Consider the following 26,419-nt stretch of genomic DNA (forward strand, 5'->3'; position numbering starts at 1 on the left):
CACACACTTATCTTTATTGATATAGTTTCGAACGAAATTTCTTTTTCATTTTTTTCTTTTTTCTTTCTTTTTCTTTTAAGTAAGCTATTGTACTATCCCCGGCATTGGTACGGACAGGGAATAATAATAATAAATCTTTTTTGGTAGGATTAGTAAATTAGAAGTAGTAATAAATTCATACATATAACAGTCAAATAACTCTGACAAGAATAGCGGAGAACTCGCCCCATGGAGAACTCGACCTGGGAAAACTCGCCCCATGGAGAACTCGCCCTGGGAGAACTCATCCCAGGTGTCAGGAAAAGTCGCCCCATGATGGTAGGAGAAGTCACCCCAAAGATAATATATATTATTTCTGAAATGTCGCCACATGGTTGTTAACGCTTTATTTATTAGTTGTTTTTCTTTAGCTTAATAAATTATTAAATCTATAAAATTTGCAATTTTTCAACTTTTCTATGTAGGATAATTTCTAGTTTGTAAATATGTTTGTAATTTATTCAATGAATTTTGTAACTGACAATCATCTGAAATAATGCATCGGTATCTTTTGGAATGGCTATATGTTATACATTTTTTTCATGACATGGGATGACATGAAGAATATTCCACATATTGGTGGATATTAGTTTCCTTGATATGAATATTTGTAGAGATAGTGTTATCAATATTTTTTATTACATTTATATCAAAAAATGAAACATGCTTACTAGATGCAGTATAAGTAAATTTAATCGTCAGGTGAAAATGATTTAGGTGATCAATAATTTTTTTCAGTTCTTCAGTTGAATGCTTCCAGATCATAAATATGTCATCTAAAAATCTGAACCAAAGAGATGGATTAAACTTTTCGTTTTGAAGAAAATCCTTTTCTAATTTACCCATGAAACGGAAGAGTATGAAGGATCCATATTAATACCCATTGATGTACCCATTATTTGTATGTAATTCGTATTAATAAATTGAAAATAATTATTTTCCAAAATAATTTTTTATTATTTTACAAGTATCTTCGCTTGATAGTGTGCTATTATTAGGATTGTTATCAAGAAAATATTTACCTGCTTCAATACCATCTGCATGTAGAATGTTGGTATATAGTGATGTTACTTCTAATGATACCAGGATTGAAATTATCCGATAGCTGTGGAATAGACTTCAACTTTTTAATGAAGGTAGTTGTATCTTTAATGTATGAAGGATGTGATTTCATTAAAGGTTGTAAAACACTATTAATAAATTTGGATAGGTTTTCAGTTAATGAATTACAACCTTGAAAATTTAAAGGTAAATTATGATCAGGATTTTTATGAGTTCTGGGTAATATGTAGAATTGAGGTGTATGTATGTTAAGAGGGAAACTGTCAAATTCCTCATATACGGAATTATTAATTTTAGTGATCTCATTAATGCATATTGAATTTTTTTATTTAATTTCTATTGATGGGTCTTCGATATGTTTGTAGCATTTTTCATCATTTAAGTGACGTTCAGCTTCTTTAACATAATCATCTTGATTCATAATAATAATAGTGTTTGACTTATCATCATTTTTAATCACTATACTGTCGTCATTCATTAGATTATATAAAGACTTAATTTCATGCTTAGAAATGTTACTATGATGTTGCTTTTTAATGATTACCAGTTAATATCTCCTTTGTGATCGCATATATATAAAAATCTAAATATGAATCACGTAAAAGATGATTCAATTCTGTTATAAAAAGGTTATCTCGGTGACAAGTTTTGGGGTGGCTTCTCCAACCAATTTGGGTGACTTCTTCAGATACATTGGGGTGAGTTCTCCATGGGGCGAGTTCTCCCAGGGCAGGTTCTCCATGGGGCAAGTTCTCTGCATACCCTCTGACACAACACATTATATTAGCATAATAAACATTTGTAATACATACATACACCTACAAAATGATCCACCAATGACGACCTGTAAAAGTTTAAAAGACTCATTTCAGTAGGGGTCCTGAGTGATCAGGAATTTTGGGGCAGGGTATATTCAGTCACTACAAATTTAAAAAACTGATTTCAGAAATAAAACTAAAAGCATTTCACTCTTTAACATCATTGAACCGATCCTTTGATTTGCTTTGTTTTAAAGGTATGCCTTAACGGACAGTTTGAAATTATTTATATTTGAATTGTTTTTTATACATTTGGTTAATAAGATTCAGTCATTTATGTCATTATAGACTTTGAAAGTTGTTGAGATTACGCTACAGACACATGGTGTGACATAATTAAATTTCCAGCTCTTAGTGGCAAAATGGTGATGATCACTAATTTTTAAAAATCTTTACCTCATGTAACATGGACTTTTGTCATATAAATTTTATGAACATGATTTAGTCTTAACTGTTTTAGCATTCCCACACTTTTCATTTTTTCCATTAAACTCTTAACGAAATAGGTTTTGGGCAATGTGTATATATACTGTTATACCCAGATTTATGAAACCTGTTGAGGGGGATGCATCTTGACGAGTACTACACACTCATCATGAAAGTAGGTCACTCTAATCCATATTTTATGCTTAATAAACTTTTGGTTAAGTTGTACATGTTGGAATCATGAAATCAGATAATTGTATCCATCTCTGTAAGTAAAGGTCACTGTGTCCTACATTTGTCATTTTTACTGGCTTAGATTCAGTTTTTGCATTTGCATGTAACCAAGTTGGTTGTTAGCATGCAGTGTATTTACTATCCTATCAAGAATTATGAAACTTGGTCACTGTTACCCATATTTCACACTTCATTGGCTTTGTTGTTAATGTTATGCATTTACTTTTCATGGTTGAATCATTAAATTATATGATTGTATACATTTTTTTTTAGTACCACACCCTATGCAAGAACAGGTCACAGTGTATTACATTTTACCCTTTACTGGCTTAGTGTTTGCATTTAACTCATTATATCGTAGTTTTTCTGCATGCTTTATACATCCTTTGATATTTAGAATGTTGGAACTTTGTTAGGGAATGTATCTTGATGAGCACTACTCCTTCAGTTCAGTAGTAGGTCATTATACTGCATATTTTACACTGATTGACTTGGGTTAGATTTTACATTTGATATTCATTTCTCAGTCACTAGTCACTAGTCAAGCTTGAATTGTGAATCGATGATGAAATGCATCGCTGTTACTACATCCTTGCTCCATGGTAATCAGTATTTCATCAGTTACTGACCTTGGTTAAGTTTTTGTGTTTACATCATGACCTTATGAGATTTTGGTATTGCATTATGCATACTATCTTACCTAGAATTAATTTGTGATAGAATGCATCTTGAGAAATATATCATTATTGCATAAAGAAATCTCTTTGACCTTTATTTCATGCTTCAGAGATTTTGTTAAAATTTTGTTTTTAAAGTAATTTTATAGGGTGCTGTTTATTTTTCAGTCATGAAACTTGATAATTGGATAAGTATCTTTTAGTTCTATATCCTTACAACAAGAAGCCACAGTGACCTACATTTTATGTTGTACAAACATTAAGTATTTGTTTATATGATCACATAGATTATTTCAAGATATATAATCCTAGCCTAATCTGGAGCTCTTTTCTGTCCGTTGCAGTTGGAAGTAGGAATAAATATATTTTTTCATTGATGAACTTTCATATTAATGTTGTTGTTGTTGTTGTTGTGGGGTTTAACGCCATTTTTCAGCACACGATAGGCTATACATGGCGGCCAGTATTATTGGTGGAGGAAGAACCCGGGAAGACCCGAAAAGAACCACCGACCCACGAGAAGCTACTGGCAAGCTTTCTCACATACCCACATTGGCTGAATCCGAGACTCGAACTGGCGCAGACAGAGGTGAGATGGCAGTGATCAATAACAGAGAGCGCTTTAGACCACTCGGCCACTTCATATTAATGACTATACATTGTGTATTGTGACAAGTTACAATTAACTGTGTATTGTACACATGGATGAGTATTGGAATTAGATGAATGGTCTGCATTGTGAGTGTAGTGGATAATCAAGGTTATTAGTGATGTACAAACTCTGCATATACTACTGGCTGTATATCCAAGGTTAGCAAGTAATATATTACTTTTATGGATGGACAATAAACATAGTTTCATAAGCAGATTTTAGGAACGGTGATCTCGACAGAAGTAATAAAGAAACATGTTTTTCTGGGTTTTATCAACTCATTATAATACAGTACTTCTAATTGGATAAGTTTTAAAAGGTTTCAAAGTTGAAAATGTAAAGAAAAAAATTGCAGAAAACTTTAGTTAGAAAAAGGAGTCAACATTATGTTGTGAGGATCACTTTGGTCCGAACTTTCTGTTGGCATGATAAATAATCTTTACAGCAACCAATGGAGCCTTCTAAAAGTAGAAGTAAGCTATGTCATCACAGTTTACACTCTGGTTTAATATATGGTTATCTGAAAGAATAGTATTAACCTATAACCTTACATGAAAAAAAAACATTGGCAGGGATGGTCCTGGCTTTTAAAAAGTTGTTGCCAAAAAATTGCCAACATCAATATTTTGTCAGCAATTTTCAAAAAATGTCGCCAGAAAAATTAGTGAATATTTTTCCAAGTCTATTAATGTAATAGGCAATGAAAATTGAAGAAGATGGGATGGTTATTACTTATTGATGACAAGAATTATAGCCATAATATTACAAAATAAATCATCACATGACTGTTTTGCACTACTTCCATGGTCTTTACATCTCACATCACAGTTAGTGGATAGATATGATAAATGCATTATCAAATGTACATCTACATTCTCTCTCATTTTTTTGATAGAAACATCAAGTATTAAGTAAATCTGTATGATGTATATTATTTTCCAAATGTGTGTGTGTGTGATTGTGATTTTTAACATAGCTTTAAAAAATGTTCAGTCATATTGCTACGATGCATGCAGTGTGACAGTTTATAGTGATGTCTAGCACTGGGGCATCATGCTGCAGACATGTAGGCTGATGCCCCACCCAGTTACATTATCCTGACACCAGGCCGACCAGTCCTGACACTAACCTCTTAATGCTGAGTGCCAAGCGAGACAGCTGTTAGTACTATTTTTGTAAGTCTTTGGTATGACTCAGCTGGGGATCAAACCCATGACCTCCTGCATCTGAGGCAGATGCTGTAACCACTAGGCCACCAGAATGGTTTATTTTCCAAATAATGGTTTTGACCATTGATTTCATGCATTCAGGAATTAAATGCCCCCACCCCATTTATTGCCAGTTTCACAAATTACATCTCCGTCAGCCAAAAAGTTCAGAAATTTATTTTTGCCGTGCTTTACATGCTTTGCTTGTAGTGAATTGCTTCCTAAATCCCAAGAATGATAACTGACTGCTGTGTATTTTCTTCTCGACAAGCAAGCTAGGATCTCCATTCCCACCATTACACCAGTCAATTACTGGCATTAAAGTGCTCTATATATAAGCATTAATTATGATCATTAAATTAAAAGAAGGAATGAAGAAACATATCACAGAGCATATGTGCCTCCCCCCCAACTAATTCAGAATAAATATGTTATTTAGTAAGCAGTGTTACATGCATATATGAGTTAACAATAAGGAAATAAGTTGAAATATAAAACTTGGGGAAATAGTTATCACATGCATGGTAGCTTGAGACCACATTTGAACTGTTAACATAAATTCACACCCATTTTAGGCATTGTTAGTTATAACAAAAAATGCATTGTTTATTTTTCGATCAGTTGCTAATGCATTCACTCACTGTAGAACAGGTGGTTTCTTTGAACCTTTAGCTAGTGTGCAATTTGGGCACAGCTGACCTGAATATGAAATGTGAGCAAGTTGTGGGGGGGGGGACACATTCATCAGGGAGAAACAGCATGTCCTTTGAGAATTTCACGTGTATTGGACCCAAAAAATCTGTGAATATTTAGAGAAAACGATGATTAAATATGCCGCAAAAAAGGATTAGGTGCAGTTGTGTGTTAAGGATTAGATGCATTTGTTTCTAAAGGATTAGGTACAGTCGTTTCTAAAGGATTAGGTACATTTGTGTGTTAAGGATTAGGTGCATTTGTTTCTAAAGGATTAGGTATATTTGTGTGTTAAGGATTAGCTGCATTTGTTTCTAAAGGATTAGGTACAGTTGTTTCTATAGGATTAGGTGCAGTTGTTTCTAAAGGATTAGGTGCATTTGTTTCTAAAGGATTAGGTGCAGTTGTGTGTTAAGGATTAGATGCATTTGTTTCTAAAGGATTAGGTACAGTTGTTTCTAAAGGATTAGGTACATTTGTGTGTTAAGGATTAGGTACATTTGTTTCTAAAGGAAAGGGTTAGGTGCAGTTGTTTCTAAAAGGAATAGATGCCATTGTGTGTTAAGGATTAGGTGCAGTTGTGTCTAAAGGATTAGGTGCAGTTGTTTCTAAATGATTATGTACAGTTGTTTCTAAAGGATTAGGTGCAGTTGTGTGTTAAGGATTATGTGCATTTGTTTCTAAAGGATTAGGTACAGTTGTTTCTAAAGGATTAGGTGAAGTGGTTTGTTAAGGATTCTGTGCATTTGTTTCTAAACAATTAGGTACAGTTGTTTCTAAAGGATTAGGTGCAGTTCTTTCTAAAGGATTAGGTACAGTTGTTTCTAAAGGACTAGGTGCAGTTGTGTGTTAAGGATTAGGTGCAATTATGTCTAAAGGATTAGATGCAGTTGTTTCTAAAGGACTAGTGCCATAAATGTACATATGTATGAGCTAAGATCCATCTCAAACAACAAGATATATTTACCTAAACCAAATTCAGTTTTATAAGAAGAGTTTTGCTTTTTCTAGAGTCAAAATATGGAATTCTATACCAGCTTATATTAAGTCAGCTGACACATACCAAGATTTTCAAAAGCTTCTTAGTCAATGTCAACAGAAACGATCATTTGTATGATTTTGTTTAATTTAGTACTTCTGCTCTGTACAACATTGGTATCATGTACTCATCTATAATGGTGTACACATGTTTGCTACTACTATTTGTATGATCCTATACATACTCATCCTTGAAGCCTTGCACATATTTTATATAGCAAATCATCTAGTTATCTTATTTTTAAACTAAAATTTGCTAAAATATAGTGTATATCTCTGCATTTTAGCTGAAGGATAGTTGCATGTCTTTACATATTAGCTAAATTATAGTTGCATGTCTGTGCCTATTAGCTAAATTATAGATGCATGTCTGCATATGAGCTAATGGATAGTTGCATTTCTGTGCATATGAGCTAATGAATAATTGCATGTCTGTACATATTAGCTAAATATAGTTGCATGTCTCTGCATATTAGTTAAAGGATAGTTGCATGTCTGTACATATTAGCTCAAGGATATTTGCTTGTCTGTACATATTAGCTAAATTATAGTTGCATGTCTGTGCCTATTAGCTAAATTATAGATGCATGTCTGTAGCAGCAGAGGGGGCGAACAGACCACTTGTCTGAAACCTAATTTGCTTAAAGTATAAGCTTCTTCTGAAATAAAAAAAAAATAAAGTCACTACTAACCTGACCAAGAGTCCCGCCCCCTCTGCTGCTATAATTAAATCATCATCATATTAATAAATGCCACCAGCTAAGGAATCTCACACTGCTAGATTAGCTCGAGAGAGACTAAAAGCAATCAAAACATTTCTTCCTGCTCATGATTCCGTTAGACAAAAATTGCAAGAACGTCAAGAAGCCCAAGTTGAATTTACAGAAGGCACACAACAGTTATTTAAACCCATTACAACAATTACTAAAATAGCTGTATGGGGAGATTTTAAGGATGATGAGGAAGACAACCATGAGGAGAAGAAAAAGAAGAAAGGTATTCTTCAAGTATTAAAACAAACCGCTGTGCAGACTAAAAAAATAGCAGAAAGAACCAAGAAAACAAAAAAGATTTTACGAGACCTTCCAACTGACATAGCTGCAGCTCAACATCCACCTGTCGATGCAGGAATATCTGAGGATAGTACTGAAATAGGTGATAAGGAGGATCGTACACCAGAAACAGAACAACCAAGAGCTAAAGTTGATATAAATGATAAATTTACAGACAAAAGTATTAATTATATAAAGGAAATTAAAAACAAAGATAAATTAGCTGAGTTTGCCGTGATAAGTTATGATAACCGAGGAAAAATTTTAAAATCTGATTATGCCGGTGATTCCATAGGTCGTACTAGCTGCTACAAATAGATTTTTCGTATACATTATGGAGTTGAACAAGCTAGAGACTCTGATACTAAATATATAGCATTTATTAACGCAAAAGATAAATATTTTTAAAAAAATACAACAACCACAAGTGCAATTTTCCTCACCACAACAATCTCTCTCATCACAAAAGTCAAAAATTCCTCGATTAGCACAACAACCTCCTCGACCACAATCTTCAGAAGAAGAATTTCACGATGATCCTCCTGGCGCTAATGGAAGTGGCTTAGGAGGTGGTCTTATTGCCTGTCCTAACAATGTTCTTTCTGACATGGAACGACTAGAAATACTGATTGGAGGAAAACGAGCTGGGAATAATTCTTCAGAAATTATTAATGAAATATCTGATATTTGTCGAAGATTATTTCAAGGTGGTATTATGGATCGCAGTATTTATCGTTCCCTTATTGATGAAATTGCTGAAGATTATCACAGCGACTAAACAATTAATCAGTATATATAAATGATTATACACACTGCTCAACATGGACCAATCATGGTCAGGGTAGTAAACTCATGACTGCCAAATTACAAAACAATTTGGTGATGTTGTTCAGGGTCTATTTAGAAGGATGGCTCCAAAAGCAATACCAATTGCAAAACAATTAGGGATGAAGGCTATTGAGGCTGTTCATGATAAAATTCCTGGCGCTATTGGTAATCTTGCCAGTAAAGCATTTTCGACTGTCAAGGACAGACTAGCTTAATTAGTACGAAGAAAACAGCAGCGACCGGTGAAACTGGCCAGCACTGAAGTTATGCCCGCAAATGTCAGTAAAATAATAAATCAAGCTGCAAATCAAAAACTAGCAGAATTATCTGAAGAAGTAGAAAGAAATATAACTGCAGATTTAATGGCTGGAAGTGGTCTTAGATCACCATTTGGAAAATTGATAATTATAATAAAATGTTCAAGTGTATGTCCAACCCAGCATTTGACATGGATGCACCGGTCCTCAAAGATGAATCAGTATGTGATTATCAATTTTATTCCTATGACACAAGACAACCAAATCAGCGGGGGAAAATCGAATTACAGGTTCAGGATACAAGTAGATATTTCTTGCCCGCTGAGGCGTTTATTGAAGTAGAAGGTGAACTTGTAAAGGCGGATAATACGCCATATGATGCCAGTTTGCAAGTTGGTTTTGTCAACAATGGGATTATGGCACTGTTTAATAGTGCCACGTACATGATTGATGGAAAAAATATTGAATCAATTCAGAAGGATGTCGATATTGCTACACCAATAATTGGTCTAGCGAGATATTCTGATGATTACACAAGATCAGCTGGTCCAACAATGATGTTTGCCAAGGATATTACCAACAACGCTGATCATGTTCAATATATTAAATTACGGACACCAGTAGGTACTGCATCTGATCCACAACCAGTTGCTGATGGTCCTGAATATGCAGCCAGACCAGGTGCTGATTTTGATATTATAAAAAGTGTTAATGCAACTTAAAACTTAGGCTTTGCAACACGCCGAGCAGCGTTGTCAGGAGATAACAGAAGTTTTTCGTGTGCGATTCCATTGTTTCACATCTTTGGATTTTGCAGAAATGTTAGAAAGGTCATCTTTGGAGCTAAACACACAGTTGTGCTCATAAGAAAAGGTGATGATAATGATGCAATCTGGCGAGGTGTTGGTGTTGCTGATACTGGTAAAGTAAATATAACGAAACTTTCATTGTGGATGCCAGTAATGATTCCATCTATTGCTGAAGAACAAAAATTACTCTCTTTTACGGATCAAGGCGGAAAATCATTGCTATCATGGTTAACAGTAACCACAGATGCTGTTCAAAGTAATGTTAATGGTTTATTCACATGGAATATAGCATCACAGCAAGGTGTTTCTGTGCCACGACATATTTTTATTGCGCTGCAAAATAATGATCGGACGAATAGTCAAGAACGTTCACATATGATATTTGACAAACTTGGAGTTGATGAAGTTTCCTTGTGGATAAATGTACATCAAGAACCAGCTGAAGATATATTGTTAAATTTTGGTCAAAATCACATAGCGCGTGCATATCATCATTTGATGTCATTTATGGGACGTGATCAAAACGTGGATACTGGGCTGCAAATATCACAGTTAGATTTTATAAATCTGTATCCGATTTATTACTTTTCGCTGGAGCATCTTTATTTATCCAAGCAATCTGTCGTTGATATACACTTTCGAACTTGTGTTAATGACCCGCCAGGTGGTGGTGCCTTCTACAGAGGAATCGTAGTCATACTCAGTGACAAAGCAATGTTACTTGAAGGTGGTAGTGGACGAATGAGGGTTATTGATGCACCAGTGGAAAATCTTTAATCATGTTATTTAAAAACACGAGTATTATCATAAAATGCCATATCATCACGTTAGTGTCAGTCTGACTCCTGGTAAGATTAAAAACCTTCAATCAAATTCAGCAAAAAACTGCGGAATGAAATTATCACTAAAACAAGATCAGATCACAAGCGGTCAAAGTAAATTATCATTATCAGAACGTCAACTTAAGCATTTCAACAGCACTAAACAATCAAAAACAGGCGTCAAACTTAATCTCTCTGCGGGTGCGGTTAAAGACTCAATTAAAACAGGTGGTATTTTTCCACTTCTCGCGGCTATTCCAGCATTAATTGCTGCAGCTGCACCTGCCGTAGCAAAAGCAGCCGCATTAGGTGCTGTTGGAACCGCAGCTGGAATGGCTGTAAAGAAAGCAACAGGGCGAGGATTAAAAAAAAGAGGGACCGGATTAAGATTACCGGGATCTCGTTGGGGAAGAGGTCTAAGGCTTCCAGGATCACTTCGTTAATTATTCCAGCATCAAATTTTGATTTACTTGGTGCTGTTAAACAACTAAAAATAAAAAACTTCAGAGGTGTTTTTATGCGAGATCAATTGCCGGACCGACCAAACAGTGCTAAACAGGTATTATTAATCTCGATGATAATTCAGGACCTGGTACTCATTGGACCGCATACACAATTGATCCACGTGGAATCGTTTATTTTGATTCGTACGGGTTATATCCACCTTGTGAGTTTATCAAGTATGTCGCGCCGCTTCACGCAGCAGTTTGGTATTCAACACTACCAACACAAACAATGACGGATCCGCCAATATGCGGCAGTTAAGTAATTAATGTACTCGACGCTATATCAAAGTCCTCCGCGTCACCTCATAAAGTCGTGCATGATTATACAAGTAACCGCTTCGTTTTGAACAGATCTTAAATTATAATGGTTGATATTTACAGAAGATTTTCTTCTACCAGTAAGAAAAAAAAATCTGACATTGATTTGTTGAAGTACGCGACTAAAGATGAACTTGCTGATATTATGAACCTGGCTGGAGTTGACCCAGATGAGGTTGTTATTTTTCAGGACCGATACGAAAAACTAAAAACTAGCAACATCAAATGGAATGATATAGTTCGACGAGTACTCGGTGCGGTCACGGATAACTTTCCTGTGTTTACTGACGGCGGTAGAATCAGGGATTCAAGTATATCAGTTATAACCATCAGAGATGAAATTGCAAAAAGTGTTGCTAATCGTGTAAGAAACACCGGCGACACAATGACAGGTGAACTCAGCATGAACGAAAACAAGATAGTAGTTTTAGGAGATCCAACATCCGACGAAGATGCCACGACGAAAAAATACGTCGACGTCAACTACAATACTGTTGACGGTAAAACATCCACGTTGCAGGCCGAGCACAGCACCGTAGATGGTAAATTATCTACATTGCGAGCAGAGTATGATGTGCACGTAGATGCTTTTGGAAGATTTCGAAGAAATTTTCAAAAAACCGATGAATCCATAGATAAATTCTTCGGCACTCCACACGCCATTGACATAAAACTTTCTGATATCAAAAGTAACCTAGACACAACTACAAAAACATTAGAAGATGTCGTGCGTGGAATTCCTGATATCGTTAACAAAATTAGTCTGATTAAAATTCCAGCCGGAATAACTCCCGGACATATTACCAATATCGTATGCACGGTGTCATCTGGATTCGCAACATGGTCACAGCAAAATAAAACTATCAAATATACCGCAACAGTCACTGGCGTGTACAGGCTGTCTGTGTTCAGTGCTGCAAAATTCAAGATTTTCACAACATACCCATGGCGTCATTCCACCGACAAGTTTTCTGGAGTTGTGTCTATCATATTAAATAGCGGAAACAAAGAAGTATTTATTCTGGAAGCAGCTGATAAGAAATTAACCGCAGCATCTTTCTGGTGGTGTCTAGAATATGTAGCTGAAACGCCTCAATTGGTTACTGTGTAAAATATAATGAGTACCTCAGTATCGTACAGGTACAATCAAGCACGTGAATGGCAAACAAACTTAAAAAAATCGAGTCGAACAATATATGGTAAAAATAAAGAAATATCGACGACGACTAGTTATCGTCGGCGTAATCGTTTATTCAGTATCCGCTGTTGTTTTGTCCACCGGCGTATTATTATCAACAATAACAATGATGGCGCCAGTAGCCGTAACAATCTGTATTTCAGCTACAACATCAATTGCAGGTGTGCTCAATATCATTGCAAAAAAGATAAATACTTGCACGAATAAAAAGTTATCCGATTACGTGATAAAGTTGCACACGGCGACGGTAGCATACTCGAAGTTATCTTCGTTGTTATCAACAGGTCTTAATGATGGAGTTATATCTGATTTTGAGTTTACAGAAATGATTAAAATATACAACTGTGCTGGTATTAAAGGCACAAATATATTAAATAATGACATCACTAGAGCTACTCAAGCAGATCGTGACAAACACCACTCCGCTGAAAACAGCGATGATCTCAGTAAGTTTGAATAATCCTGAATTTAACGTTAGTTTTCCAACTGCGATTCCAGTAAAAGAAATTGCACTAGCACAATTACGAGTATATTACAGTTGGCCAAATATCAGATCGAAATCATTTAATAGTACACCAGCAAATAATTCGCTTGTATTTGCTAATAAAAATAAAGATGATGGAACACCTGACTGGGTCGTTGTTGGAATATCGACTGGCAGTTATGAGATTGAAGAGATCAATGAAGAATTTGCACGTAGAATAAAATCAATAACAGGAAAGGAAGCAAAAATATCAAAGTTCATGAGCCGACACTATCAGCAACGATTGAGATACATTCTCCTGATTATGCCGTTGATATTTATCAATCATCGATAAGATCAGTACTAGGTTGGCCTGAAATCCCGCCAGAATATCATGGACCACCAGAACCACGTCGGGATGATTTTATTACAGATGAAAAGAAATTTATAACAACTCCATGGTATCAAGGTAGATATCCTTGGAAAGGAACTACCTATCTGATGTCTGCACCTGATGGTGAAATTCTTCCTGAAATAATAGAACAATTGTATACCCATGATGATAAAGTGAATCCAATCATCAATGAAGGATTTATTCAGTCATATTCTGATCCTGTTAATTCTGAATTTGGACGATTAATAAACGAACTACAAAATTTCTTTTCTGACAACTACAGTGATGATGTGAAACAACAAATCATTGAGATGATAAAACATCTAAATCAGGTTATATCAGATTTTAGATACGTCAATAAAACTATCATTTGGAATATGATTCGCCACGGTGGTGATTTCATTAAAATTTATAAAATACGCACAACAGTGACCCTTAAACAGTTGTTTCTCAATCATTACGGAATAACTGAACAACAATTACCAACATTTGTGATACCAGGGATTAATGCCGACGAACTAGTAAAATCACTCAACGATCTTATCAATGAGAACTTTCCTAAAATCTACGAATCATGGAGAAAAATAGCACCATCTCCGGTTGTTCTCAAACATGACAATGATCCATACGGCGATGACAGACATGTTTCACCAGGAATTGTTAATATAACATCGACAATCGTGATTAATCTAGTTTGTGATGTGATCAATGGCAGCTATCAAATAGATCTTGGAAAATCAAATAGGTCTCAACAAGGATACATTTTATACACGTTCACACTACAAGTACCCCCTGAGGATTTGATCGTGAAAGTACCAACCATTCCTGTTTATCTGCAGTGTCATAATAATATGTTAACACGAATAAATTTTAAACTAACTGGCCACCTTGGACACTTAATTGACCTACGGGGAGAGGAATTGATTGTGAATTTGTATGTGAAATCTTAATGATTTTTCAGAAATATTTTATTTATTCTGAAATAATTATTATAATCAGAAATATTTTATTCAGAAATATTTTATTATTGATGGGGTGGTTGGTACTTAAAATCATGTAAATCAATCAGTTTGTTAATTCTGATGGGGTGGTTGGTACTTAAAATCATGTAAATCAATCAGTTTGTTAATTCTGATGGGGTGGTTGGTACTCAAATCGATCAAATAAAAAATATTTCAGAATAAATAAAAAATATTTCAGAATAAAAAAAATGAATATTTCAGAATAAAAAAAATATATATATTTCAGAATAAATAAAAAATATTTCAGAATAAAAAAATATATATTTCAGAATAAAAAATATATATATATTTCAGAATAAATAAAAAATATTTTAGAATAAAAAAATATATATATTTCAGAATAAAAAAGTATATATATTTCAGAATAAATAAAAAATATTTCAGAATAAAAAAATATATATATTTCAGAATAAATAAAAAATATTTCAGAATAAAAAAAATATATATTTCAGAATAAATAAATTTTAACAAAAATAAACAGTAGCATGATGAGCGGTTATCATTCATGGGTTTGTTTTTATGGGATCCTTTGTTTGAGACCTTTCTTATGGTCTTCTCGGCATCTCATCATCCTTTGTACCCATGTGATGTAGAGCTTATACATCCACACTACTGTTTATTTTGGGGGCGTCATAGACATATCTCCGTAGAATTTTTCTAACCAAAACGAAATGCTAGAATATTCAGAAGATTGTCTATGTGCCATGTACACCCCCCAGGAGAAAATCATGGGGTTGCTAAAACGCACTCACACTACGGTTTCGTAGTTTGAGATGTACATGGGCTGCTGCCGCCCCCATTTTTATATAGGAAAAACCCTACCATAGGTACAGTTGACAGTATGTCCGTTACGAGATTTGAACCGCAGACCCCCAGAATGAGAGTCAGCTGCACTATACTTGCGCCATGGTTCCTAATCTGATTATATACGCTTTAAAAGTTATTATATAGCTAACCATCACTGAAGAAATCTCTATCTCTACAAACTTAATATTAAATCATTCAATAAGTATAACTAAGTTTTTAGTTCTGCACACAGATAAAACATATTTCTGCTTAATAAGTTAGATTTAGAAAGTTAGTTATTTTTCGGGATAACATATGTACCGGAAAAACGTTCTGGCTAAACTGCCACACTGTAGACAACGTAGCGAACCAGGAAAACCGATAATAGAAAAAAATATATTGTTTATGCTAAATACAGTCAGTCTGATATAAAATAAGAAAGATAATTGATACTATTCCTGTAAAACTTTTTAGTTCTGAATACAAGTTAAACATACCAGTCAGATTTAAAAAGTTAGTTATTTTTCGGGATAACATATGTACTGGAAAAACAATTTGGCTACCTGTTAAACTGCCACACTGTAGACATCGTAGCGAACCAGGAAAACCGAACGATTCGGCTACTTGTTATTATCGCAGAAGACATACATCACTATAACACGAGTATCGATAAATGGACCAAACTGCCACACTGCAGACATCGTAGCGAACCAGGAAAACCGATAATAAAAAAACATATATTGTTTGTGCAAAATACAGTCACTGATATAAAGGAGATAATTGATACTCTTCCTGTAAGACAACAGAAAATAACTGATATTCTTCCCGTTATCCAGCTCTAGACAGATCAAAATTAAATAAGGTTTTGTCGAACTCAACTGACTTTAGAAACACACAGAAAAAATATTATTTACAAATTTATATTTCCGCTTACAATCGTAAACATGTGTGCGGATCCATGACACGGTCAAAGGGAAGTAACTCAATTACATGAGTTGTGCTCAATGGAGTTATCCCCCTTCTTCAGGTAAGTAGTCTGCTCGTATACTATAGACCCAAATATTAAATCGTTAATAAATATAATTCGAGGTAATTTGACGATTTATCTCCATCATTGACTTTTACACAATTGCGGCAGAGTTATCTGTATCTAACACCAATGGAATATAAGAGAATGAAATCCAGTTTCCAAACTGGTATGAAAATGATGATTTCATTCTCTTATCTGCAACATATTTTACCTTACGCGAGTTAATATCAAAATATTTTCCAGCCGCATTCATTGACTGAAATATCATCTCGTTGCCGGTCTCTACATTAACAGATTTAATCGCTCTCTTTGCAACTGTTTTTTCATACTTACCTGTCCCTCCCCGTGCAGAGTTCTCGCTTTGTGTGATAGCCTGAAGATTAGATAAATTATTATTAAGTTTGATTCCGTTAATATGATCGATCACAAGACCGTCTTTAATCACCCCAAAGAAACATTCGAATACGAAACAATGACAATAATATCTTTTATTCCCAGCATTAAACTGGAGATAAACAGTATTACTAATAACAACAACTGGTCTCTTCAACCTGCAATTTCTGATCACACCATTACAATTTGATTCGTTTTTCGCTATTATAGGATGCTTCACAAACTCGTTCATATTTTGCTCCATTTATATAAAAATAGTATTTGTTTAAATCATAATTTGTCTGAGAATTTATTTAAATAATCCTCTTCACATTTTATAACTCTGTCACTGTCATTACTTTTTTTATCATAATATATTTTAAGTTCCCTGTATCGCTTACCACCACAACATGCACATAACTGTGTCTTCCCCCGGACTCCTACACCACATCGCAGACACGGTATTGGTCCTAAACTAGCATTAGGAACACATTGTGAATGTTGTCCGCAGAATTCGTTTTTACAGGATTTATTACAGCGAGTCAATGAACCGATCATCAACCATTTGCATTGAGACATTATATATAATATTTTTCATTTAAATACTTGTTTGAAATATAATACGAGCGAGTTCGATAGATTGTCCCGAATCAAGCCCTGGAGCACACATAAATTTAATCTCGACAGAATATCTCCCGACCTACTGATGCGAGATCTGGTTGATCCGAAAAATAAAAGCTTGATTAATAAAATTCACGGTGCCAAGAAAGAATTTCACACAGATGGTGCATCTCATGACAAACGAGCAGCAACTATCATTAACTACATTGATGATCGCAAATATCTTTTCAGAATAAAATTTGTCATGCTAACAGAAACAGGTAATTGGATTATCCGTGACAAATATGATCCTGTACACAAGGGTGAAAAACCTGTCGTACCAAGTAAAGATTCCAAACCAGGTCTACTGACTGGCATTGACAAACCGTATTATGAGCGAGCGTATCCTGTGACCGTGGTTATTTATGGAATCTATGTGATAAATGAAAAACCCAACATTGATAAACTGGCGCTGATGAAATTTTCAAAAATAAACTGTGTGGCTGAACGAGTAATAGAACATTTTACAGTTTTGACTCGTGGAAACAGCTTAACGGATAAAAGACGTAAAATAATAAACACGTGGGGAGAAATGATTAAAGATACCGGGGTGTCAATCAAAGATGTGGCTGAGTTAGGAAAAAAACTAAAGTTCCCAATAACCGTAGCGACGATAACAGGAGAAATATTGTTTGAATCAAAATATAAATCAAAAGGACCTTCGATCAAAATTATTGATCATAATGCACACGCGTGGACTAGCTCAGTAACAATGTTTCCACAAAATCGAACTGTTAAAATTTACCGCGGAGATATGTTTGATTTTATTAATGAAATAAGTAAAGACGATCCTGTGTCAGTATGGTTATTTCAGAGTTCTAACGACGAATCATGCGTGGAAGAAAAAACTAAATTTGATCAGTTTGTACGACCTAATGGTGTTATTTATCGAAAAGATCTTCTCCACGAAAAATGAAAAATCTTGCACTGCAATATACTGATGATACTGACGAACTATTGAGCAACTGTTTTACTGTTCTGTCAGTTGCGGCTCATTTTGCTAGAAAGAAAAATTCGTGGAAACAAAACTAGATTTGATTTTCTCAATGACATAATATCCAGTTGTGTCGAATACGGACATGGTGGATTATGGAATACTAAATACAATCACAGAGATGTTATTTCGGTTGATATGGTCACATGTTATCCCGGAAGTTTTCTTGGATACGGAGATTGTTCTGTGTACTTTGAGCGATTCGGTCATCCGACACATGAAATGACACGAGCATCAATAAATGGACCATTACCGAATTTTGATCTGACTGGATTCGCTCGTATCGAGTCATTCGAGTTTGCTATGGGACTTCATCCAATTTGTTATGTTTGGTTTGGAAAACATTTTTCAGAAAAAATGTGGGTACCAATAGTACTGTTATGATATATACTTGATTGTGCGATGTTAATATCGTTGATGATCAGCGAAGCAATTATATCATATTGGAAACAAACCAAAGTTTGGTTACCACAACAAAAACAGTATTCTGATGATGAAAACCCGGATAAAACAGATTACGAGAATAAAATTACGAAAGATCTTGGCAGAAAAATAATTGGCAAGTTCACTCAAGGAGGATCATACGATCATAAACAACATTGTGCAAGATTGATCATGGACGATGCTGAGTTAGATTTTATAATCGCTGATACAACGAAGAAAAACACGTTTATAAGTCGAGAAATAGCTTTCTTGTCAAATGGAACTAAACTAGGTACAATTGTGAGCTACATGGACGGTGAGTCACCTCAATATACTCATTTAAGATCATCGATGCTCACATATGTTTCAATAAATCTGTTATTGATGATAAATAAGGTTTCTAAGTTTGCTGTCAGAGTTGCCACGGACTTGTTTTATATCAATAAAAAATATTCAGGATTGCTAGAACAACTACATATCGATACTTGTGCACAGTGGGGTTCGTGGAGAATAAAAAAAAGAAAACTTACTAGATTATTCCGAATCCGCTGATCTTGGGATTAAAGATATTTATTGTAAAAAATATCAAACATTAAAGCTATCTTCTGCACCATCGGTGCATGATCCAATAACCAGAAATAAAACAGTTTATCTGAACGGACCAGGGGGTTCTCGTAAGATGACCCGAGCAATCAAATTATTTCAGAATTCCGATATGATCGTTTTAACTCCTACACATAGACTCGTGTGAGAGATGAAACAACGAGGAGTACAATCGTGTACCTATCACAGCTTCTTTCAATGGAAGGGTAATGCATGGACTTCTTCGAGGATGAGTGAAAAATATATTCCGAGGATTATCGTTTGGGATGAAATATGTACAGTACCGTTAGAAGTATTAAAAATGTTTCTTGATTGGCTATTAACAAAAAATACTGCTGTGATAATGTGTGGCAATCACGGTCAACCACCACCTTTTGTTGGACCATCTCCACATGATTGGCTGAAAGATTTTGTTGACCACTTCGAAGAAGTGACTGATGATCATAGAGCACTTGATCCAGAATTAAGGGAGTTTAAAAAATTAATCAGACTGCGACCAAATAAAATTCAATGTGAAGTAATGCATGAGGTGATTTCAGAAACACCCATGAAAGGCTTTTTGCGTGCGTGGAGACCAAATGATTTGATAGTTGCAAGTAGAAAGATAGTCAGAGACACACTTCAACGGCAATTGTTTCAGTTAAAATGAGAAAAGTTTCCAATGTTGCCAGTTCCGTTATGTTATCAACCAGCAGATACACGGCTGCAGAATATTGACATTGATATACCAGGACAGACCGAGAAACAGAATTTAGTGTTGAATGATATTGTCGCAGTTGATGTCAATGTTGTTGAAGATGCGCTAAAAACAAATAAATCCCCGTGGACACTAGGATACGCGATGACGATTCATTCATCTCAAGGATTAACTATTATTGATACAGTTGTTCGGATCGTCGATGATCGTATCGAGTGGTCAAATTTGGTTTATCTCGCAGTATCTAGAGTCAGAAGAATATCTCAGCTATGAAGGATTGTCCTGGATGAGTCAGTGATCAATGATGATGATGTTGACGGTGACATAATAAGAAAAAAATTAGCTGGTTATAAAAAAATAAACGCGACTTTGATCTTGACATTGAATTTTTTAATATGCTGAAACAGCAGCAGAATAATCACTGTGCGAGTTGTAATTGTATAATGTTATGGCGGTATCTGAAAAATGATCCAAGACAATTTACTGTAGATAGGAAAGATAACCATCTTGGTCATACACGAGAAAACACGATGTTGACTTGACTTGAGTGTAATCGATGTAGGGGTGCTAGTTAAGTGATTGCAGTGGTAATTGAATGTCCTCGGGAGTTATTTGTAGTTGTTCACATACAAATCCACGTTGAGGAGCAGTTGAATCTAGTCTGTAGATTGCTGGTCTACCAGTGGATCTTGTTACGCTAGATATCTTGCATGTCGTAATACTCCAAATAGGATCAGTCGCTCTTTTTTTACCACCTTCAAGTTCACCTCATTCATATAAATATCTTACGGTCACATTACCTAATACTGGCTGCGCTGAAAAATCACGTCGTTGTACAGGTATAACTTTTTTGGTAATTGCGTTAATAGGTTTCATATTGGTTGTTCGAGTAATCTTATTATTTAACGCGGCTATCACACTTGGTAATCTTGCAACCCATTTGCGAGATCTTTTATCTTGAATGAATTCCTTTGCGTATTGATATCCAAATAACTGCTCAGCAAGTGTTCGATTAAATCGTTCAACAATTGCCTGATCACGATCAATTGCAGTGTGTCCTCGTCTGATTTTGACATTATGTTGCTTCATTAACGATGATACTGGACCAAGAAATTCTTTGCCAGGATCAACCTGTAATAGTTGTGGCCATCGTAATGGTCCTCGTTGATAAATTCGTTCAAACGCATCGGCTACTTCAGATGATGTTTTCGTTGATAATGGTTCTGCCTCTTTATATCTACTTGCAACGTCAATGACAGTTAACGCGTATTTGTATGTTATTTGACGTCTACGTATTTTAATCGTATCATAAGGTAAAAACAGAATATCTGCTTGATGAACTTCATTAGGAACACTAACATTGAAATACGCATACTGAATTTGTTTCGGTGATGGTAGGTAAATTTGCCATATTGCTTGTTTGGATAACCACGCTTTAGCAGTAGAATGTTTAACTGCTGCTGCATCACCGAGTTTACTATTTGCTGCTTTACCCCTCCAGTATCGCCTTGGACTATAATAAATTGATTCCATTTATAATTAATTACCAGCCCCTAATATGAGTTTACCTTTCATTGCAGATTTTACTAACCAATTAGCTAATGATTCTCTGATATTTTTATTTTTTATGGAATCTAGCGAATGAATCAACTTCACATCTGCAATATGCCTATGTTGTAGATCTTTATCTTTATAAGTCACATCATGAACGTGACATGCTTTATCAATATCATTTATGGGATACTCATCTGGTTTTGGTTGATCCTGATTGTCAAGCCTGATATTAAGTCGAGTACCAGGACCACAGTAATTATATCCTGGTAGATATTTTTCTCCAGGGTATTTAGCCCATGGGGTTCCTGGGAAATTTGACATTAATTTAGCAATATCACCACCATCTTTTTTGGGTAAAAAAGAAAACTTTTTTCTGTTACATACTGCACATCTTCCACCATATGCTATTCTCGCATTTTTTGTTGTAACCGTAGATAGATCATTAGTTGGTGTTTTAACTCTGCAACGTAAACAATATAGATTCATATTATTTATATATGGATATAATTGATTTCTCAGCGACACGAAAACAAGAGCCAGTTAAACACCATCCTACGTTGCCAAATTCGATCAGAATCATAATAATAATAATAATAATGCTTTATTTATAGAGGGTGACTCATCAGTCAAAGACTATTCTCCCTTGAGGCCCTCTTAAGGAGAGTATAACAATACACATTATATGAAGCAATAATTACTGTTTATTTTAACATGTTTAGTATTAAAAATACTAAATTCCATTATCTGTTAGAAACACATACATGCTCATGATATCTTTTCTTAAATACTCTAATATTTTCAGCAGATTTTACATGTAGTGGAAGCTTATTTCACAGAACTGTACCAGAGTATTGAAAACTCTTTTTAAATTGTTCTGTTCTTGGTTTTGGTATTAGACGGTTTCCATGTGATATTGATCTCAACTGGTATTGTGTTGAAAAAGGCCTGAATAAGTCCTGAAGATACTATGGTGAAGTTCCATGTAGACATTTATATAAAAGAACTGCTTTGTGAAAATCTATCCTGTCGTATATTGTGAACCATTTGAGTTCTGTAAATAATTCTTTTGAGGGATGATCAACAGATGCATCTAAAATTACACGTGCTGCTCGTTTCTGAAGTTTATAAATCCCGTCAAGCTCAGATTTGGCACATTTTCCCCATACATTAGAACAATAATCCATTGTTGGAAGAATATATGACTTGTAGTATAGATTGCGAGTTTCCATTGGTAAATATTTCTTGATTCTGCTGAGAAGGGCAATTTTGGATGACAGTGTTTTACAAAGCTTATCAATATGGTCATTCCATAATAAATTATTATCTACAGACACACCTACAAGCCTTTCATGTTTGACATTTTCTAATGGATGATTATTTATTGCAAGAGACAGTTTTGGGTTCCCTGACTTGTGTAGCTTTTGTGATGTCCCCAAAATCATACATTTTGTTTTACCTTCATTAATTACCATCCTATTTTGTTGTGCCCAGTTTTGGACTCTGATAAGGTCTGAGTTTAATTTCTTTTGGATAACTTCAGTATCAGAACTTGATGTATACAAGGTTGCATCATCTGCAAACAAATCAGTGTTTGTGGATTCATTATTTAATGGTAGATCATTGATATAGATGAGGAAGAGGAGAGGGCCCAAAACTGAGCCTTGAGGGACTCCTGAATGAATAGTGCGAGTTTGAGAGCTAATATTGCCAATGCTTACTTGTTGAGACCTTTGGTTTAGGTATGATCTAAACCAGTTTAAAGAAGGATTGTCAAACCTGTAACAGTTCAACTTTTGCAGCAGAATTTCATGATCAACAAGATCAAAGGCTTTCTTGAAGTCAAGGAAAACAATCCCAGTCATATGTCCATTATCCATTTCCTTCAGCCAAAGATCAATTAATTTGGTAAGTTCTGTTTGGCACGAGTGGTACTTTCTAAATCCTGATTGAGCTTTATGAAATAGAGAGTATGTTTCGAAAAATTTATAGACCTGAATGGCTACATGCTTTTCAAATAGTTTTGACAATACAGGTAGAATTGATATTGGTCTGTAATTTCCTGGATCCTCCTTTTCTCCTTTCTTAAAGATGGGTGTAACCTTTGCACATTTCAATGTTTCTGGAAAATTACCACTCATTATACTTAAATTTATGATATGCGTTAGTGACTTTGTTATTACTGGTACAGCAATTTTAAGAATTCGTGGACCAATACCATCCAATCCAGAGGATATATTAATATTAATATTAATTAATATAATAGGTCCATCTGGATCAGGTAAGACGCAATTATTACTTAATCTGATAATGAGATGGCTAAAATGGGATAAGTTGTATTTAGTAGCACCATCAGTTGATGATCAACGATGTTATGATGTACTTAAAGATTTCAATGAAAACGCAAGATTACTGGACGAAGTTAAGGATGTTATAGAGTTTATAACTGATATTGATGAAGCGCCGAGCGTTGATGTTTTAGACGGATTTATTAATAATTTAGTTGTATACGATGATGTGATGCTGGACAAACAATCAACTCCTGCCAGAATTTTTTCATGTGGCCGACATAAAAACACTGATGTGATTTATGTTACTCAGCGATACACACAAATCCCAAAAGTGATCAGAGATAACTGTAATATTTTAGTTATGTTTAATGGAGTTTATACGCACACGTTGCAAAATATTCATCAAACTTGGTGTAGCAGCGACATGGATATAATTAAATTCAGAAATTTCTTTTCAAAAGCACAATCAACCCAGCAGGGGTTTATAACAATAAATTTACATGATCCTAGAACAAGATATCATATTGGACTTGATAAAAATTTTGGATAAATTGATAGCAGCAGAGGGGGCGGAACCTCTGGTATGTAAACACAACTCTCAGTCAGGTTAGTAGTGACCTTATTTTTTTTATTTCGGAAGAAGCTTATACTTTAAGCAAATTAGGTTTCAGACAAGTGGTCTGTTCGCCCCCTCTGCTGCTTCTGTGCATATGAGCTAATGGATAGTTGCATGTCTGTACATATTAATAGTTGCATATATGTGCATATTGGCTAAAGGATAGTTGCATGTCTCTGCATATTAGCTAATGGATAGTTGCATGTCTGTGCTTATTAGCTAATGGATAGTTGCATGTCTGTGTTTATTAGCTAAAATATAGTTGCATGTCTGTGCATTTTGGCTAAAGGATAGTTGCATGTCTATGCATATTAGCTAAAATATAGTTGCATGTCTGTGCATATTAGCTAAAGGATAGTTGCATGTCTGTGCATATTAGCTAAAGAATAGTTGCATGTCTGTACATATTAGCTAAAGGATAGTTGCATGTCTGTACATATTACCCATTATAGTTGCATGTCAGTGCCTTTTAGCTAAATTATAGATGCATGTTTGTGCATATGAGCTAATGGATAGTTGCATGTCTGTACATATTAGTAGTTGCATATTTGCGCAAATTGGCTAAAGGATAGTTGCATGTCGCTGCTTATTATCTAAAGAAGAAAGCACAATAATAAAAGCAAATGTATGTTAGTGTTAAATTTTAAAATCAGTGAAAAAATAAATATCAAATGTAAAAGGTAAAGCAATGGCTTTTATGCCATAACTGACAGACTTTATCACTGCTGATTTGAATGAGTTCAGACAAGTCTGTGATATTTTGAATGAGTTGAGACATGTCTATGATATTTTGAATGAGTTCAGACAAGTCTGTGATATTTTGAATGAGTTCAGACAAGTCTGTGATATTTTGAATGAGTTCAGACATGTCTATGATATTTTGAGTGATTTCAGACAAGTCTGTGGATATTTTGTGGTGTATAGTTCTTCCTGTCTACAATGGCTTGAGGAAAAAAAGGAGTATCTATGATAACTGTCACTTGCCTGATTCTAGATGAATGAAAGAAGGTGCATGTATCGGGACATTCTGATTGGTTGCCTTATATATGATGGTATGGGAATATCCATAAGTTTGGGTACAATTTTGTTGGATGTGGCAAGTCAAGCACCTGAAATTCCAAGCAATTATTCTTATCAAAAATGCTGAAAATGTATCTAATTTCACCTAAAAATCCATGAAATATCCTGTGAGAACTGTATGAAACTTATTAGGGTGGATATTGACTCTTGGTTAAATTTTAGCAAATTACATATCTAAGATCTGTCAAAAAACAGCAGAGTAGTGAAACATTTTGCATTGTCTCAACCAATGTTCATTTACAGCTACTTCATTGGGTCAAACTTTAATTATTGCTTCTTTTTTTGGCATGGTACTAAGTAGCTACCTCCATACTGAAGATCTTCTCCAGATCAGTCCAGAAGAAACAAGGTATAGGGCTCAAAATGAAAAGGAGGCTGCTGATTAAATTTAATTTGATAATTTTTGTTACCAAGGTAACTGGTAATTCTTGAACAGTGATAGAAATGTTGATATTTCCAGTAGCAGACATATTTCTGTTAGAGTTCTGCATTACTATAGATATTGCTTGGGTCAGAGATAATGACCTCTACCCAGGAGCTTAGAATTTAATATGAGTCAAAAAAACTCCATTTTGAACATTGCCAGGTTCAGTGAGTTCTGCCCTCAGTTTTATCCAGTTACTTGTACCATGTACATGTATTTGGGAGATATTTTACAGACACACTCAGGGTGTATTCATTGATGTCCATTTGTGGGATTATCGTATTTCATGTATTTTTCCATACCCTGTAATTTTTCGTACACAGTCTAGTTATCAAAATCATAATTATTTAAATGTATCATAATTTTTTGTATGTATC

The 26,419-nt window shown here is 34.8% G+C and overlaps 1 protein-coding gene across 3 annotated transcripts in view; it reads left to right on the top strand.

Annotated features, from left to right (window-relative positions):
* LOC149804466 (mitochondrial 2-oxodicarboxylate carrier-like) overlaps positions 1–26,419 on the top strand; it is a 68,465-nt gene that overhangs the window by 224 nt on the left and 41,822 nt on the right. The window contains exon 1 of one of the 3 annotated variants that reach the window (XM_089940675.1): positions 25,688–25,967. The exons of the other annotated variants lie outside the window; for them this stretch is intronic. The gene's annotated coding sequence lies outside the window, so the exon portion shown is untranslated. Of the gene's footprint in view, positions 1–25,687; positions 25,968–26,419 lie in introns of those variants that run through there. 3 annotated transcript variants of the gene reach the window in all.

This window comes from Sinohyriopsis cumingii, chromosome 2 (assembly GCF_028554795.1).
Source record: "Sinohyriopsis cumingii isolate HCF-2022 chromosome 2, ASM2855479v2, whole genome shotgun sequence".
In the NCBI taxonomy this organism is placed as follows: Eukaryota; Metazoa; Mollusca; class Bivalvia; order Unionida; family Unionidae; genus Sinohyriopsis; species Sinohyriopsis cumingii.